The following is an 11,443-nucleotide window of genomic DNA, read 5'->3' as shown; positions in this document are numbered from 1 at the left end:
ATTCACATCACAGCATTCAGATTTTGCATTGGGGTCAGACTTTTCTATTGAAGTGAGTGGGGCAGACAGGGTATAAGTCGCAATACTGTATACTAATAAACCATCATCATATCTGTGTTTTTTTCACCTCTGATTGAAAAGTGCTTCCACCAGATTAAAGAAAACACATCACCTGATGTTGACTGATTTTTTTTTAATGTAAATGTGGACATTTGTTCTTATTATTGGTCTCCAAACAGATCATGACTCTGTCCAGTAGGGCTGCACGATTAATCGTATTTTCATTGTCATCGCGATATGAACATGTCACGTACGATGAAAAAAAAAGTTACGTTACAGGAGCTGCTATTTCATGTCTTTCATGTCTAGTCACATAGTCATCACATAATGTGTTTTCTTTAATCTGGTGGAATAATTTTTCAATCAAAGGTGAAACAACACAGATATGATGGTTTATAGTAGGACTTACCCTGCCCGCCCCATTCACTTCAACCCATTCGCTGTGACGTGAGTGATGTCTTATCCTTCCTTTTTAGTGTCCTTGCGGCCGGAGGGTGTGAGGAGGACAAACTTGATGGAAGGTGAAGCAGTGAACAAATGGAAGAAAAAGGACGGTGAGAGAAAGTGGACGAACGCTTGGCGGAGACCACGGCGAAGTGGAAGAGGTGGAAAAGTTCAGCGTCAACCCAAACGAACACACATTGTCCACAGTATTATCTGACGTCACAAAAAATATATATATTAAAACAGTTTGGTGAACTTTTTTCAGATTTTACCCCATTTTCTCCCCAATTGTACTTGGCCAATTTCCCCCCCTTGCTGCCACGGTCGCTGCTCCACCCCCTGCCAATCTGGGGAGAGCAGTAGACTAGCACCATGCTTCCTCCAAAACATGCGCAGTTGCCAGCCACTTCTTTTTCACCTGAAAGCGGGGAGCTTCATCGGCATCACATAGCACGTGCAAGGATCACGCTATTCCCACCAGTTCCCTTCCGCCCCGAACAGGCGCCCCGACCGACCAGAGGAGGCGCTAGTGCAGCGACACATACCCTTAATCTGGCTTCCCACCCGCAGACACAGCAAATCGTGCCTATATGGACGCCCGACCAAGCCGGAGGTAACACGGGGGAGTGAACCTGCAACCTGGGGAACTTTTTTGAAGTGACGTCAGAGAAATAATTGGCTCCCAATGTCATCAAACGTTTTCAACATTGATGCGGAACATGGAGTCAACATCTCTTCAATGTCAAACTGTTTGCTGGGTTCTTACCCAGAGGAAGGGCAGACGGACAAAGAGGACGGGCATGGAGGACAGACTTGAGGGGAATGGCTAATGGCGGGGAGGAAACAAACAGAGGGGAACGAGGGATGACGAGATGGGGGATCAAGGCAACATTGAGAGGATGGAGAGATTGTCTCCAGGCAGAAAGGAGGAATGAGACAGAGAACAAACAAAGGGGAGAGGAGACACACCTGCAAACTTGAGAAAGGCACTTTTAAATCAAATGTGTCTTCCTGCATCATAGCTATCCACTACACTTTAACTGTGTACCTTACCTCGTCTGTTACAAGCGCAGGTTGTTCATCATGTAGACATGTACATTCCACTCCTGACCTGCTTCTGTCAAAACTGTGGCCAGATTTGGTCCTGTGTGTGCGTCGTTCAAAACACGCAAGTCACAGTTACATAGTCTTCTGTTTTACACGATGTCCCCCGATGGGTAGTGATAGTGACTTGTTTTGCATTCAATAACTCATGTTTAATATCTTCCTTTTTTTCTTGATTATCTTTTGGGCATTTCGCCTTTATTTTATTTAGATAGGACAGTGGGCAGACAGGGGGAGTGGGGAGAGAGAGGGGGGATGACATGTGGTGGGGGACCGCGGGTCGGATTCGAACCCGGGTCGGCCGAGCGAGGGATCAAGCCTTCGTGGTACGCGTGTTACCAGGTGAGCCACCAGGACGCACACGTTTAACATCATCTTTAACTTGATTATACAGACTCGGTATGCAAGTTTCACTGAAGTGCTTTCTCAATGGGATTACATATTTTGGCTCCAGAGTATGCAGTAGCTCACGAAAACCATCATTCTGTGTTCAGTTCTTTCTCTTTTTTTAATCCAAAATAGTTCCACACCGTTGATTTATATCCTAGAGGGGAGTAATTATCCTCTCCCTCATTTTCTTGCATGCTTGCTGTTGCCATTGTTTGTATGCAGAAACGAAAGAGGATGTGCACTTTGGGAGAAATGGTGATGCACAGACACAGACCTGGCGTGGATTTCAAAATGAAAGAGTAAAGTTTCTTTCCTATGGCGTAATAATTAATTAATTAATTAATATCGTTGTTTTCAATGTGCATCGAGGCAGTTGGATCGTTGATCATTGAATCGATGCATCGATACAGATCTATGTATCATCCATCCCCTACTATTTTTCAGAACAGCACACCCATGGGCACAGGTAGGAGTGTAGTGTAGGAGTCTCAAACTGGCAGGTGGAAGATATAGGGATGCAAACTAGGTGCTTTTCTGCACAATCTGCTTTTTTCATATCAATTTGTTTGTTGTTTTGATTCGTCCAGATCCGATGAGATTTTCTCACGCAGTGTCTGCTCTGGTGTTTTGTTTTTTTGCGTTCAAGTAATTTATTTGTGTTTGCTTCCTTTTCTTGGCCGGTGGGGCGGCCGATTTGCGTGAAAGGCTGCAATAATGGGTCTCGCGGTGGAGAGGGGGTGGAGCTTGAACACAGGGCAAAATGCCAGCTGGTAGCGTCCTCGTGTAGCCAATATTATGGATGAGTTTCGGTTGTAAATCAACCAATATGGTGGAAAACAATCCTAGAATGCAACGCTCAAGCTTGCATTGCATTGCATTCTGGGATTGATTTGCATTGCATTCAACAAAGTGGAGTGTTTTGGAGTGCATCCTGGCCAGAAATGGATTTTCTGATTCAACAGTGACAACTTTATTCAAGTCACTTCAATTCAATTAACTTCAATGCTAACCGCTTTCTTTGGAGTCGCACGTAACGCCCCCCCCTGGCCATTCGAAATAATGCAACTTCTGGGTTGGCTTCATAGAAAGAGCCCAATATTTGCCCACTGGTGTGAACAGGGTCATGAGCAAAACCGTAACGAGCACCTGGTTGCAGTGAAGATGCAGCAGCAATGCAACAGACCACATAGCATTACTCAAGCTGCTCCTCAGTGCTTCTGGGGTAATAATCCTGATAGCTATCATCATAATTCAGTCCCCAAACAGCCCCCCAGTTTCCCCCAGCCCCCCAAAGTGCTTACACAGACTGCCTCGCCTCGGCAACATATGACACGCCATTAACCGGCCACCATGCCGACACGCTCACTGCAAGAGACATCTGGAGCTGGAAATATCTCAAGACTTTCTCCCAGGACGGTTTAGAATAAGGGGGCCTGGCTAGTTTAGTACAGAGAGAGAGAGAGAGAGAGAGAGAGAGAGGGGGAGAGAGAGAGGGGGGTGGAGACTGAGGACCCTGTAGAGGAGTCCATGGTGACAGTGGAGCCATAGCTAATGTGATTCTCCTACCGTGACTCATAGAAGAGGGATATAAATACCCCCCCATCACCCTCCCCAGCTCTGTATAAACCTAGAGAGAGACAGACAGACAGACAGACAGAGAGAGACAGACAGACAGACAGACAGAGTCAGAGAGAGAGACAGACAGACAGACAGAGTCAGAGAGAGAGACAGACAGAGTCAGAGAGAGACAGACAGAGTCAGAGAGAGAGACAGACAGAGTCAGAGAGAGAGAGAGACAGACAGAGTCAGAGAGAGACAGACAGACAGACAGAGTCAGAGAGACAGACAGACAGACAGAGTCAGAGAGAGAGACAGACAGAGTCAGAGAGACAGACAGACAGAGTCAGAGAGAGAGACAGACAGAGTCAGAGAGAGACAGACAGACAGACAGACAGACAGAGTCAGAGAGAGAGACAGACAGAGTCAGAGAGACAGACAGAGTCAGAGAGAGAGACAGACAGAGTCAGAGAGACAGACAGACAGAGTCAGAGAAGACAGAGTCAGAGAGACAGACAGACAGAGTCAGAGAGAGACAGACAGACAGACAGAGTCAGAGAGAGAGACAGACAGAGTCAGAGAGACAGACAGAGTCAGAGAGAGACAGACAGAGTCAGAGAGAGAGAGACAGACAGACAGTCAGAGAGAGAGAGACAGACAGCGAGAGACACACACACACAGACAGAGTCAGAGAGAGAGAGAGAGACAGACAGACAGACAGAAAAAGAGGATTTACAGATTTTCAGGCAGATTTTCTTCTTCTTTTTGTCCTCTGAGTCTGAACTGTGACCTTGTGTTTATCTTCTGCCTCCACTCACAACCGCCTGTGTGGAGGGTCCCGCATTCCTGGTTTGAGAGCTGTACGTGAGATGAGGTTTGTTTATAGCCAGTCTCCACCTGCAGCTGTTGAAACACTGATGGAGACCAGCAGAATAATATTTCGATGATGGCTGCTGGCGTCTGCAGCTGTTACGCAAAGCCCGACTGCACGCACACATCCAGAATGACCGCACACATCCAGAACAACCGCACGCATGTAGACCGACCACATGCACCCAGAACAACCGCACGCATGCACCCAGACTGACCACAAACATCCAGACCGACTGCACGCATCCAGACCGACCGCATGCACCCAGAACAACCGCATGCATCCAGACCGACTGCACGCATCCAGACCGACCGCACACATCCAGACTGACCACATGCATCCAGACTGACCACATGCATCCAGACTGACCGCACGCAGCGAGACCGACCGGCGACCGCACCGATCTAGAACCACTGCACGCATCCAGACCGACCACACACATCCAGAGCGGTATCTCAGAAACCATAAGAGCTAGAGCTACCAAACTTGGTAGGTAGTTCCACAGAGTCAACATTTATTATGGGTGAAAAAATTAGATCAATTGACCTGATATATATAACAGCCCTCTTTACATTTTGGTCCAACTGTAAGGTCGACAATCAAATTTTTCCTTGAGTCCTTTCGCATCTATTGATAGGCCACGCCCATTTCCGTCTGACAGGATTTTCCGCCATTTTGATTTTACTATGTCAGTATGGGGGTATGTCAGTGATGATGTCATCAGTGATGTCACTTGAGCAATTGGGATGTCAACAGTATTGATGTCATTAGTGAGTGTCTTCAGTGATGATGTCACTCGGTGATGATGTCATCAGTGAGTGATGTCATCAGTGTTTTTATCAGTGATAATAATAATAATTGATTGGATTTATATAGTGCCTTTCTAGATACTCAAAGCGCTTCACATATCAGGGGAGGGAGGGGGAGGGAACTCAACTCATCCACCACGATGTGTAGCACATACTGTATGTTGAGCAAATGTCATTGGTGATGGTGTCAGTGACAATGCCATGAGTGATGCCACTCAAGCAATTGTGATGTCATCAGTGATGATGTCAACAGTGAGTACTGTCATCATCAGTGATGTCACTCGAGCAAGGTCACAGCAGCCCAGGGTATAAAATAAGTGAGTGGATGTCAGGAAGATGTCTACAAGTCAACATGGCAGCTCAGCAGGGAGATGTTGATGAACTCTTCGAGGTGAAAAATGCGTACTACATCGGCGGTTATCAACAATGCATTAATGAGGCTCAGAGAGTCAAGCCCTCAACACCAGAGAAGGAGATTGAGAGGGACATGTTTTTGTACAGAGCATACATCGCACAGAGGAAGTACGCTGTAGTCCTGGATGACATCAAGCCCAGCTCTTCTCCTGAGCTCCAGGCTATCAGGATGTTTGCTGAGTATCGCTCCAATGAAAGCGGAAGATCAGCTCTCGTTGCTCATCTAGATCAACAGATGACGAAGCGTGTGAAAGCAGCCAATCACATCTTCCTCCTCATGGCCGCCTCCATCTATTACAGTGAGAGGAACACTGACGCTGCTCTCAGGACTCTGCACCAAGCGGAGAGCATGGAGACCCTGGTCATGAGCGTTCAGGTGCTGCTGAGTCTGTATCACGTTGACCTGGCAACGAGAGAGCTGAAGAAGATGCAGGATCGGGATGAAGATGCCACCCTAACGCAGCTAGCCACAGCATGGGTCAACATCGCCATGGGCGGAGAGAAACTGCGAGATGCCTACTACATCTTCCAGGAGATGTCGGAGAGATTTTGGTCCACACCGCTGCTTCTCAACGGGCAGGCGGTCTGTTCCATGGGTCAGAGCATGTGGGAGGAGGCTGAGAGTGCGCTGCAGGAGGCACTGGACAAGGACAGCAGCCACCCGGAGACGTTGGTCAACCTCATAGTGCTGACTCAGCACCTGGGCAAGGCACCAGAAGTAACCAGCCGGTACCTCTCTCAGCTGAGAGACGCACACCCAGCCCATCCATTCCTGAGGGACTATTTAGCCAAGGAGGAGGAGTTTGACAGACTGACGAAGCAGTACTCTCCCACCGCCACTGTATAAGATAGTCCCTCTGGGAAATTGCGATTTTGCAATCACAATAATTAATGAAAATTCAAGCAATATCTGCGGGGGTGTTAGATGATGTCAGTGATGATGATGATTGTGATGGATGTCACCGATGATGATGACGATGCTGGTGATGATAATGATGATGATGATGTCACCGATGATGTCAACAGTGATATGATGTCAGTGATGATGTCACATAATGACGTCACTGTTGAAGGTTAAGAATCAGCTCTGCCAGCTTCACACTCAGTTCCAGCTACAGTCAGTCTACATTTAGGGTGTTTTCACACTTGGACGGACCCCTTTAAAAGAACCGAACTCAGACCTCTTTAAGTGGACAAAAAAGTGGACCAATAGCAAAGGGACTCACTTCTTTTTGTGTTCACATTGTCAGTTCATTTGAAAGGAGGACTCAGTTCTCTTTCTGGTCCACTTCAGCTCTGATGCCCCATCAGTCCTCTTTCTGTTCACACTATATATAGTTCCACTGGAGCTCAGACCTTTACTGCTTTGGATTAGGAGTAGTTTTTATTTGGAACAAGATGGCTGCTCTTGCTCTCAGGACTCTGCACCAAGCGGAGAACATGGAGACCCTGGCCATGAGTGTTCTATATTGTATGTATTGGGATAAAAACACATCTTTCAAAACCTTGTAACAACCAAAAACAACGAATGACAGCGTTTTCATGTGATGACTGACAGCTAGTTTGAGTGATGTCTGACAACTAGTCTGCAGGAGGATCGACAACGTTTTTGTGTGAGACGTGAGGAGTGATGCCTGACAGCTAGTTTGAGTGATGTCTGACAACTAGTCTGCAGGAGGATCGACAACGTTTTTGTGTGAGACGTGAGGAGTGATGCCTGACAGCTAGTTTGCGTGATGTCTGACAACTAGTCTGCAGGAGGATCGACAACGTTTTTGTGTGAGACGTGAGGAGTGATGCCTGACAGCTAGTTTGAGTGATAAGTGAGGCAGGAGGAATGACAGCGTTTTCGTGTGAGGACTGAAGGTGTTTCAGAGCACAATCGACGGTTTACTATAGGAGACATGACAACTGACAACGCTTAGACTGAGGAACGATAGCCTATACTCTGACGGACGAGGATGCCCTAAAATGGTTGCCGTACACAAGATTGTTTTAATGCTTTTCCACTGGAATTTGAAATTTTGTAAAACCCACAGACAGACATGGAGGATGACCAATGGCATTGATTTATGGCAAAAAATAAAAATGTGAAAAAATTGACATACCCTGCCCGAGAGTGACGCAATGTAGGTTCAGTTCTGTTACCACCACAGAGTTAAGCCTATCAGAAAACAGCAAATAGGGACATAGGCATAAGAGGTAGAACTCAGGCGATACACTGAAGTTGTTACGAGCAAAGAGCCAACAATGAGCCTGGAGCGCTTTGCGTTCACACTGCAGAGGTGAAGTGAACCACAACAGGGACTAGGAAGTAAACCAAACTCAGACCACCTCCCGAGGAGGTCTGAGTTCGGTTCACTTCAGAGGGGTCTGAATTCTGTTGGAGTGTTCACATAGTATGCACAAAAACTGCTGACTAAGGTCTGAGTTCACTTGGAGGGCTGAAAGGGAACAAGGCGTTTTCACATCTGCCTAGTTCGGTTTCTCGTTTTGGACCAGACGCAAAAATTATACGTTGTTTTGTTTTCCAGCTGGATCGGTTCGCTTTCACACCAGCCAAAATGCAAGTGGACCAAATAGGGCTGCCAACCCTCCCAGATTGACCAGGAGACTGGTAGTCTCCCGGGATGGAAAGTATAAATTCCCAGTGATTTCTTTTGGCTGAAATGATAGTGTGTGCGTTGGGCAATGTTGTAGCCTACTTCATTTCGTCGCCCCCCCGCCCCGTCGGTCGGGACCGTTGTGCATTGTATGCATGGTGACAGGATCAGCGTGTGTCCGTGTCAGAGAGAGAGAGAAAGACACACGACACAGAGAAAGAGACAGCATGTCACAGAATGCACGGTAACGCTTTACAATACTGGTGCAAACATGTGCATGAATGCATGCTTAACTCATGATGAATTAAGCCATTAATTGATGCTTACCGCATCATCAACTAATGAAAGGTATGTTTGATGAACACACCGAGTCATATATGAATTACTATTAATTAAGTAGGCTATGCCTATATCATCATAGTTAATTCCTCATCAACACATACATTAACACACTGTGTTCAATAATACCGTAATTCATGTGTTAATTACCACTATTAATGTCACTTTTCCCCAACCAATCTGCATTTTCCTTCCTTCTTAGCTATGTTTTATTCCTGCTGTAATTTGCCCTGTTTTTAATATATGTTCTTATTACGTGAAACTGCGCATGCGTCGGTGTTGTGTTTGCCCGCCAGAAGCTCCGTTTTATTTTAACATTTTATCCAGTTTTAAGCTATAACTGTGCGTGCACCTTTTAGCTATCTTTTAGTGTATTATCAGAGCTTCACACCAGGCTAAACGTTTTTGTAATCGGACATCTGGATTGCATTATTCTGGACCTAAACAATCCACCGCCTGGAGCCGCGTCAGTGACTCAGCCCAGCTAGCTTCGGAAGCTAAGCTAACCCGTAGCTGGAACAGATCTCAGCCCTCCACGGGCATATTCACATTAGATTGGAACTTGCTTTTTGTTTGCCGTGTGTGGGGAACCCTCTGTTACAGAGCCCCGACCGGCCGGACTTCTCTAGCTAATCCACAAACAACAACCGGAGCTAAAGCTAGGCTAAGCTAAGCTAGGCGAGCAGCCTAGAGGGCTAGCGGCACCCGGATACCCCCACTGGCCTGGTGGTTTGCCTGTAACCTAGACAGGCTAGTGGTGAGATTACTTTTATCTCTCTCTCTCTGTGTACAATCATGCCATACGATCCATCATCATGTATGAACTGCAGTCTTACCGTGATTGAACTGGTCAAAGACGTCTCCCGGTTGCAAGTGGAAATCACAGAGAAGAATAGGTTCATCAGGAAACTCACATCCACACTGCAGTCATTTAGTTTAACCCCAACATGCGATGTTGATAGTTTGGGCATCGGAGATGACACCACTGTCCCGTGGCTTGGAGAGTCCCTCCACACCAGCGGTGTCTCTCATGGGGAGGATCCGTGGCGCGGGCTTGGTGCCAGACCCAAGCAGCCAGTCTGCTCGACCCCCTCCACTGCAGCTGCTGCCGCCGGTGCCTGGATCCCGGCTGCCCGTCGCCGTGGTGGACCTGGAGGATTTCGTAGTCTCCAGCCCCACTCATGGTCTCTTGAGCTTGATAACAGATTCAAACCCCTGGAGGAGGAGACCGATAACCCGCTTGGTCTCCTGTGCTCAGTACCTCCTCCGCCGGCCGTGCCTCCCAGCCCGGGAGTAGCATTCAACATATGGAGCAGCGCCCAGTTTCCACCGCTGTCCGGGCCTTCGTCTCCACCGATGTCCGCCGGCTCGTCTGCAGTACCTGCTCGTCCTGCTCGGCCCCGGTCCCACACCCGGCTCCGGCTGCTGAAGGAGGCCGTTTCCAATCGCCCTGAGCAGACCAACGGGAGCATCCCAGGTGGCCCCCTCTCTTCTCCCGCTGTTCTCTCTGCTCCCGCTGTGGGTCCTGGTGCTGGTTCTCTCTCTCCGACCGGCCCTGGTTCCCCTGGTCATACGGGGGTATCGCCTGACCCGCCATGCTCGAGTGGAGTGGCCGCTAACGTTAGTTTGGTCACTAACGTTAGTTTGGTCGCTAATGTTAGTTTGGCTGCTAATGTTAGTTTGGTCGCTAACGTTAGCACCGCCACCGTGCGCGACATTCCACAGCTCCCTCAGAAACTACTTGTCCACAATAGTCCGGTGGGAAGCTGCAACCCCCAAATCTTGATAGTCGGGGACTCTCTCGTCAGACATCTTTCTCTCCCCGGTGCGGTCACCTGTTGTCTACCAGGTGGCAAGATTGCCGATCTAATTACTCTAGTCCCAGCCCTCATTGCTCACTATCCATCTGTAAACACTGTTGTAACTCACGTGGGCACTAATGACGTCATGGCTCGACGTTCCAGTGAGCTACAGAGAAAGTTTGAGTCCCTCTGCAGCACTGTTGAGAGTCTGGGGAAACGATGCATTTTGTCTGGCCCGCTGCCCACTCTCTCAACAAACTCTGAACGTTTTAGTCGACTTCTCAGTCTCCACACTTGGCTGAAAAATTTCTCTGCTGCCACTGGTCTTTATGATTTTATCTCAAATTTTGATTATTTTTGGTCAAACCATAAATTGTACAGAAAAGATGGTCTGCATCTAAATAGAAAAGGAACTACATTGTTGGCCAAAAATTACATTCAGCACTTTGCTTTTAATTTCTCCTGACCATCACCCCAACAAGACTCCTTTAGCGCTAGCTCCCCCTACTGTCCTTCTCTGGGGACAGGCCAACATTCTGTCTTCCAGCCGGAGCTTGGGCTAGTCGTTTTAAATTTTAAACCTAACGGCAATTTTAATTTTAATCAGTCCAATAATGTTAATAACAAACTGCATAGTAGCTTCAGTAATATTGATGTCATTACCCCCTCCCCTATGCGTCTCCCTCGGCGTACCTCACGGCCAAGCGGAGTCTCTCAAGTTAATCTGCTAACTGTCGAAATTTTTGCACCGTCTCCCTCAATCAGTACATGTGTTACTGATTTGAATTCTCCACAAGAGCTCTGTGCTACTGGTGGCCTAAAATGTTTACATTTGAATGTTAGAAGTATGTTACCCAAGTTGGATTTTATTAATGTACTGATTAATGATGCTGCTCCTGACGTTTTTGTCATCACTGAGTCATGGCTTTCTAGTAGAGTCCCGGACTCTGACATTGTGATAAACGGTTTCAACCTCTTCAGAATAGACAGAAAGGCTAAAGGGGGTGGTGTAGTGATCTATGTTAAAGAACATCTTGTTACTCATGTTCT

The 11,443-nt window shown here is 47.4% G+C and overlaps 1 pseudogene across 1 annotated transcript; it reads left to right on the top strand.

The window, feature by feature from the left end:
- The first annotated feature begins 5,587 nt into the window (after positions 1-5,587).
- LOC310789646 (coatomer subunit epsilon pseudogene) lies at positions 5,588-6,496 on the top strand (annotated as a pseudogene). Its single transcript has one exon. The product of its transcript is annotated as a coatomer subunit epsilon pseudogene (transcript).
- Positions 6,497-11,443: the final 4,947 nt, after the last annotated feature.

Source organism: Poromitra crassiceps, assembly GCF_964638095.1.
Source record: "Poromitra crassiceps genome assembly, chromosome: 15".
In the NCBI taxonomy this organism is placed as follows: domain Eukaryota; kingdom Metazoa; phylum Chordata; class Actinopteri; order Beryciformes; family Melamphaidae; genus Poromitra; species Poromitra crassiceps.
This window is presented reverse-complemented; position numbering and strand designations above follow the sequence as displayed.